The sequence below is a fragment of the Melospiza georgiana genome, chromosome 2 (genome assembly GCF_028018845.1).
Source record: "Melospiza georgiana isolate bMelGeo1 chromosome 2, bMelGeo1.pri, whole genome shotgun sequence".
NCBI classification, from domain to species: Eukaryota; Metazoa; Chordata; class Aves; order Passeriformes; family Passerellidae; genus Melospiza; species Melospiza georgiana.
The window spans coordinates 52,466,667-52,473,671 of record NC_080431.1 but is presented as its reverse complement, the minus strand read 5'-3'; the positions used below and the strand labels follow the sequence as shown (position 1 = coordinate 52,473,671).

General features: G+C 44.5%; 1 protein-coding gene across 7 annotated transcripts in view; it reads left to right on the top strand.

Moving 5' to 3' along the window:
• The first annotated feature begins 357 nt into the window (after nucleotides 1–357).
• The window catches only part of ENOX1 (ecto-NOX disulfide-thiol exchanger 1), a 356,767-nt gene continuing 350,119 nt past the window's right edge, over nucleotides 358–7,005 (top strand). For 4 of the 7 annotated variants that reach the window (XM_058045129.1, XM_058045130.1, XM_058045124.1 and 1 more), the window contains exon 1: nucleotides 358–430. The gene's annotated coding sequence lies outside the window, so the exon portion shown is untranslated. Of the gene's footprint in view, nucleotides 431–641; nucleotides 663–1,228; nucleotides 1,247–7,005 lie in introns of those variants that run through there. The other 3 variants (XM_058045127.1, XM_058045126.1, XM_058045128.1) reach the window with 3 other exon arrangements.

The following is a 7,005-nucleotide window of genomic DNA, read 5'->3' as shown; positions in this document are numbered from 1 at the left end:
GTCCCCGGGCCGCCGTGACGGCTGTGCGCTCCCCGCCCTTCTCACCGCCCCTCTCCCCTTTCCTCCTCCTCCTCCTCTTCTTCCTCCTCCTCCTTCGGGAGCCTTGCCTCCCCTGCACACCTGACTTGCCATTTGTCGGCGGCTTTGCTCGGAGGGGAGAATTTTCCCTCGGTCCCTTGCAGCATCCCTCCCCGGCACACGCACACACATACACACACACGGACGCACACGCTCGCTCACACAGCCGGACAGGCAGAAGCACCGCGCTGCCCGTGCCTCGGCAGCCGCCGCCTCTCCGCACCCGGCCCCGCGCTCCCCGCCGCCGCGGGGCGTCCTCCGCCTGCTGCAGCGCCGCCGGGCCCGGCAGCCGCCGAAGGGGGGCGGCGGCGGCGGCTCCCGCTGCTCCGCGGCCCCGCACCGGCAGCGGTAGGTAGGTACGGCGGTCCCGCGGCGGCAGCCCGCTCCGGGCAGCTCCCGGCGCTGCGGAGGGACGGGGACGGAGGGAAGGAGGGAGGGGAGGGCGGCGGGAGCGGGGCGAGACGCGCTGCCCCAGCCCCGCCGGCGGCGCTCGCCTCGCCCGGCTCCTGCTCCGGCCGTGCTCCCGCGGGGCCCCGCGCCGCCCCCGCCGCTGCCCGGCACCCCCCGGGCACCGGCTCTTCCCGGTGAGTCAGAAAGTTTGCTCTCCTGGGCGCCCGGTGTTTGTTGTTGTTTGGGGTCCGCCTGTTTAGACTGGGCTTTTATTTTCCCATTCCCGCTAGTGGGCTCTTTATTTATTTATTTCTCTTTTCTTTTTTTTTTTTCTTTTTTTTTTTTTTTTTTTTTTTTTTTAATTGCAGTCGCTGCTGCAGCGCGGGTGGAAGCGGCTCCCGCGGCCGGCGCTGCCCCCGCCTCGCTGGGCAGCCTCCCCCGGGGCACACGCGTGGGCGGGCGGGCAGCGCACCCAGGGCGGCCGGAGCTCGGGTCCCTCCCGCTGCCCCCCTTCCCTCCAGGAGCTGGGTGGCTGCGGCTGAGATGTTGCCGGCAGCCCTCCTGCAGTTGGCAGAGCAGTTTTTTGGTGGCAGCTCGGGAGGAGACTGTCCCATCCCTCTCCTGTTTCTCCTCGTTCCTTGAGAGAGTGTTTTAAAACAGGTTTCAGTGAAGCTGTAGGTGACAGGATCCCGGTGTCACCGAGATCTCTGCTCCGTTTTGTAACTAGCAGTGTTACTGTAGCGGGTTATCAGCTGGGGAACAGCCGCGTTCGACCCTGGTGAGGAGAGGGATTGGCTGTGGGTCATGTCCATCTTCTGCTGCTTTCATCTAATTGCTAGAAGTAGCTTGCTGTTGTTTGGGGTAGAAGCAGCTCGCTTGCGTTTTACTCTTTTATTCTTTAATTCTAAATGGGGTTTGGTGGGGGCTCCTAGTTTCTGATAGGAAACTATCAGAAACTATGGAGGTTGAATAAATCCATCTCTGAGCAGGAGGGGCAAGAAGCTTTGAGGTCCTTCCCTTTCTATGTTGTGTGTTGTTACTTCTTTTTTTTTTCTTATCACTGGGAGTTCTGCTGTAATGTCTCAAAAGCTTTGATGATTTTTTGCAATGAAACTCATTCATTTTTTTTCCTCAAATTTAAAATGGAGTGATAAAATGCATAGGTGTTAATAAGTGAGTTGAAAGGACTTTGAAATAGTGCATGTTGTGCATGGTGTGAAATTGTAGATATACATAAAAGAATAATAACTACTCTGCAGGTTTTATTTTAAACCTTCCTATGACTTTGTGCTGAACTCTCTTCATCTGTCTCTCAGCTTTTAAGTGTGATTGTTTTTTGTACTCGAGGTCTCCTGTTTTGTTGTGGGAATGCATTGGTGGGCACCTACATTTGCCTGGTTCTCATAATCTTTTATTCGCTCATTTTGCAAAGACTTGACACGGTCAAAAATAAGTGAAACTTGCTATTGTGGCTTTCAATTTTAGATCGCGTTTCCTGGTGCTTTTATTTATTTCTCTATTTGATAATTTGTCTAATAATGTTGCAACTGAAGAGGGAGGGGGAGAGCAGGGAATAGTCTCTGACTCTTCTTTGTGTCCAAAGGTACAAGACAAAAAAAAATTGTGTAAAGAAATTAAAGCACTGAAACAACCTAGGTCTGAATTCTAAGAACAAAAATTACAGTGGCATGTGTGCTTGCCCGCACCAGGCATTCTGCAGCATGTGGTATTTACAGAACTTGCAGTGTACAGTAGCTCTCCAGTAGTAAGAGAACGCTTTGTATCCTTGAGAGAGTCTTTGACAAGTCAGCAAAACTATAGATACAGTCAAGGAATGCTGATACACGTGTGAGTGTGTGCATATATAAATATCACCAGATTGACTGAGTTCATTTTCCTCGGTATAGTTTGTCTTCCTTAGCCTGGAATATATACATACTTTCCCCTGAATTTTGAGGCATTTTTTTGCTGCTCTTCTCTGTTTGCATGTGTTTTAATGTTAGTCTTAATCTCGCTGTAAAATACAAAATAATCCGGTAATAGATTTAGAAGACTTTATTGCCAGGCAAACCAGGCAATAGATCATGAAATCAGACAATAGTATTTTGTTTCCTAGCAACCCCCTACTGCAAACAGAAAACAAAACGGTGGTGGATGCTTCCACATCATGATAGCTATATGTCGAAATTCCTAAGTAGTAGATACTGGAGTACTGATTGTGCTGGGGGATTCACTCCTATTTGTTTGAACTGCTTAGTTAATATTTGCCTTTTGTCAGAAAGATTTGCTGGGTTAAGTGCAGTTAAATGGTTAAAATTTCACTCTGGTCTCTTTATAATAATGTCTGTTGGAATGAAGAGGGCACAAAATTAGGTAGAATTTTTGCCATTAAGAATGATTTGGAGTTGTCAGCTCATATTGCAGGACTGTTTCTAAATCTGTGCTATTACGGACCCTTGCAAATCAAATATATAATCTCCTGTATCCAATATCCAATATCTTTCTGGATTTTGTGTTGTTAGTCATCCTTTAGCTTTGTGTTTTAAAACTATGTTTGTTAGAATGTATTGAAAGAAAAATCCTTTGTGGCTCCTAGGAATGGAAAGTAAAATCCTAAGTGCCTCCTTGCCATGTTTATGTTCTTGGCACCCAGTTCAGCCCTTCCAAGGAATCAGTGCTATCACCGTGCCGCAGGATTGGGTCCTGAGCCATCATCTTTCTAAAAGTGCCTTTGATAATGCAGTAGTTCCCTTAGTTAGAGTGCCCTGAGCGCTGAAATGGCACTGAAATTCTCGACTCTGAATCAATCTGGGATGCACTTTGTGCACTGCCATCTATCTGAAAAAATCCATTAGTGCAAGCTGGAGATCTGACCTGGGATGGGTGCAGGTGTTTGTGCTCTGGAAGCTGCTGGAGATGCTGAGCTGCTGTAGGAAAACGAGCTGAGCAGGCACGGATGTGTAGTTGTACGTACAAGGCAGCAGAGAAATTTCTATGCTTTTGTCTCTTTTATAGGAGAAAATGGCAAAAAGGTGTTTGCCGAGTTTTACCTACAAGTCTTCACTATCCAGCAGTATTTACAGACATCACACAGTAAATTGAAACAGAGGCAGTTTTCCTATTGGTTGCATCAGTGATTCTGTGGAAGTGAAAATATTATTCCAGTCTGGGAAACTGTAAAATCACAAGAAAAATTTGCTGTGGGGAAGACAGCAAACTTAGTCAAGTATGCATTATTAAACAACAGTATTCACGCTAGGCATGCAAAGGGTGTTCTCTGGGTGACTTAGGGGTTCACAGCATTATTTAAGAGATCCCATGTGCAGTCACAGACAATTTATTTATATTGCCCATAGGTATTTTCCTGGTTCATCTCAAGTACTGAGGTACAAAAGGGTTACAGCAGATGCCACTTGAATAAAAAGGGTTGAAGTGGAATGGTCAGAGAGTATTATAATTCTGATAAATATCTATGAGCAGCTACTTTCTTGTCTATATTTGAAATCACACGTTTTTGTGCTGTAGCATGTGTGGATGGTTTGGTTTAGAACATGCTAATTGAATTTTGGAAGGCTTTATGGATAGAGAGGAAGTAGTCATTTTCCAATTTTTCTTCTCCGCTTCTTTCTCAGATGGCACTACTCCCAAAACTTGAATCTTACAATTAGGTAGTCCACAGATGAAGCTTGATATAGCTGCCTAATTACAGTCCCTACTTCACCTCTGCCTGTGTTTGCCAGGCAGCAAAATGAGAGAAGGCAAAGAAAACAAAAAGTACAAACAAAAAACAAAGGGGAGACACAGGTCATGAAGTATGCTGTGTATAAACAATGGAAGTCATTTGGAAGTGATTTTAAATACTCTCCACAAAACTCCTTTTACACCAACTGCATTTGCTGCTGGTGGTGAATATAAAGCTTTCATCTGCTGTAATGTGGTTGGCCGCTGATGGAGACAACCAAGCCATGGCTCAAACCAAAGACCTTCTTCTCCCTTGTCCCCACTGAAGATCATCTTAAGTGGAACAGTGAGTTATGTCCATTCCATTTAAAGGTGTTTAGGAGACAGGAATTAAGAAATGGACAGCTTTGTTGTCTCTTAACTGCACAATGATGGTTGTAGCTAATGAGCTACCAGTGAATGTGCTGCATATCTTGCTGAGATACACAAGCCTTTCCAAATTTTTAACAAGGTTTGCTTTTATTATTATTTTTCAAAGTGAGTACTGAAGTAATGACAATATACTTACTGCATGTTTAAATCTATAGGCTTCATGATTACTGTACTGAGGGATAAGTACTTAGGTATTTATTTCCAGTTCTTCTTTTAAGAAAGGACAAAAGCATGATGCCAGTTTTGGACTCTCTTGAGTCTATGTTTTTAAAATACTGTTACCTTTAATCGCTGAACTGTCAGTTCTTGCTAAATACAAAAAGTAGACTGTCCAAGTGATTACAGAAGCTGAGGATTTGGTTCAGCAGAGTACTGACTTGCACACCCAACTTTTTTTTTATGCGTGTGCTTAAGCTCATCTCTACTTGCTGAGATCAACTGGATTTAAGAAAGTGGTGGAAGTTAGGCATGTAATTAAATCCTTTGATGAATAGGGCAAAACGTTTCAAAGTAATGTCTTTGCTTTGTAATAAACAACTTCAGGACAATTCCTCCAGGCTTGTAGAGTGAAGGGAACAAGTAGGGGGAAAATGCAAGTTCTTGGGGCAAGGAGTATCAAATCAGGAACTTGCTGGTGGGTGATAGTGATGCTGGAAGGGATTGAGAATTAATAAATGAGTCTGGAATGGGATTTAATCACAGAAAATATGGTTTGTTCTTGAGCTGTCAAGAGAAAGGTAACATTTTGGTGAGCAAAGAGGTGGTATTTCCTTTTTATAAGACTGTTGTGAACACGTGAAAACCAAATATCATCTTAACAGGAAGGTATTAACAATTTAATGGAGGCTCAAAGAATATCAACAAAATACTTATGGGTCTGGAGGAACTAGCTTGAAGGGAAATATTCAGAAATAGACATCTCTAGTTTGGGACTGAATATGGGGAGATGGGTTAACTATGTGTCTGTGTTTGAAATGTATTTTAAGTCAAAGCAGTCAGATTTTTTTCTGCCTTATATGAGAGAATACCTATGACTAAATGGAGAAACCAAGGAAATAAAAGTTTAAGATGAATTCTGGGCCAAAATTCAGTAGCAGAAAAATGTATTGTTGTTTATATTAGTCTGGGTGTAATGCAAGCCCCCCATGACTCTTCAGATGTTTAAAATTCAAGTAGGCAAATTGTTGGCAGGGGTATTGGAGAAGGCAATACTGCATTTTCAGGGAGGTGAAGTACAGGATCAACCAGCCCCTTTTCACGCTTCAGTTCTGGTCTAGTTTCACCTGAAGATTACAGGCAAGCCAACCTTGCCTTGGTTTCCAGTGCTGGGACAGTTGGGTTTTGTGCTTTTGTAATGCGGGATTCAGAACAGGGTCACCATGTGGGCTCAGGCTGAGTCATTGATGGGATGGTGGATGTACAAGGATTAGCTACAGTAGATTTTTTAGTAAACAGCTATGGGTTTTTAATTTGTTTGTTTTTCTTTTTGGAAATGATGAGCATCTCAGGTGGTGTAGAGGGCACAGAGGTGACAGCTTCCTCTTACTTGACAGTTTCTGCAGCAATTTTTTTATCATTTGAGGACACTTACTGCCATCAGGTGCAATGATGGATAGCAGGTACTGTTCCTTTGTTCCTGTCCCCCCATCACAATGCCGTGATCTCAGCACAGCTGTCTCCTGTGATCTGGCTAGTCAGTGTGCAGTGCAAGTCCTGATGACCACTGCCACCAGTGGTGTGTTTTCTGGAAGAGACTGAGAAAGGGGGAGAGACACAGAGATGATCTTTCCAAGGATGCATTGGTTTAAATGTCCCCATCATCCATGTAAACTGAGAGAAGACTTCAAGGAATGCGCAGGTTCAAGGTATAATGACAGCTTTCTTGTGGAATGACAGCCTTTCCTGGAATGAAGTTTAATAAATTTGGTTTATTGCAATTCATGTTACTCAAAGCAAGCATTCAGAAAAAAAAAAATAATTGTGCAGACTGGTATAATCAGGGAGTGTTTTCCAACAACCATGCCAATTGCAGAGGAGGAGGTGGATTTCCCTCTGCTGTGCTTTATGGATACCTGACAGCCAACTGTTTAAACAAGGCCTATTTTGGTAACCATAAGGTAAAAACAAGTGATTCAGAATAACCCTTCTTAGCATGTTAATGATTAAAACAGCAATCCTGCAGCAGTATCACATACAGGGGAAGGCTTATCTGGGACATCTGGGCTGAGCTGGTGGGTGACAGTGACCTTTGGTTTAAGTACTTGACAGTGCAAGAAAGGAGCGTTTTGAAGCAGTGAAAGACAGGTTTAGGTCTTCTGTGTGCAGTGTAATGTGGAAAAAATTGGTCTGTCTATTAAGACCCGGTACACTCCCAATACACTCCAAGTGTCTTTGCTTATACGCAATCCTCTGAGAGTGAAGCCA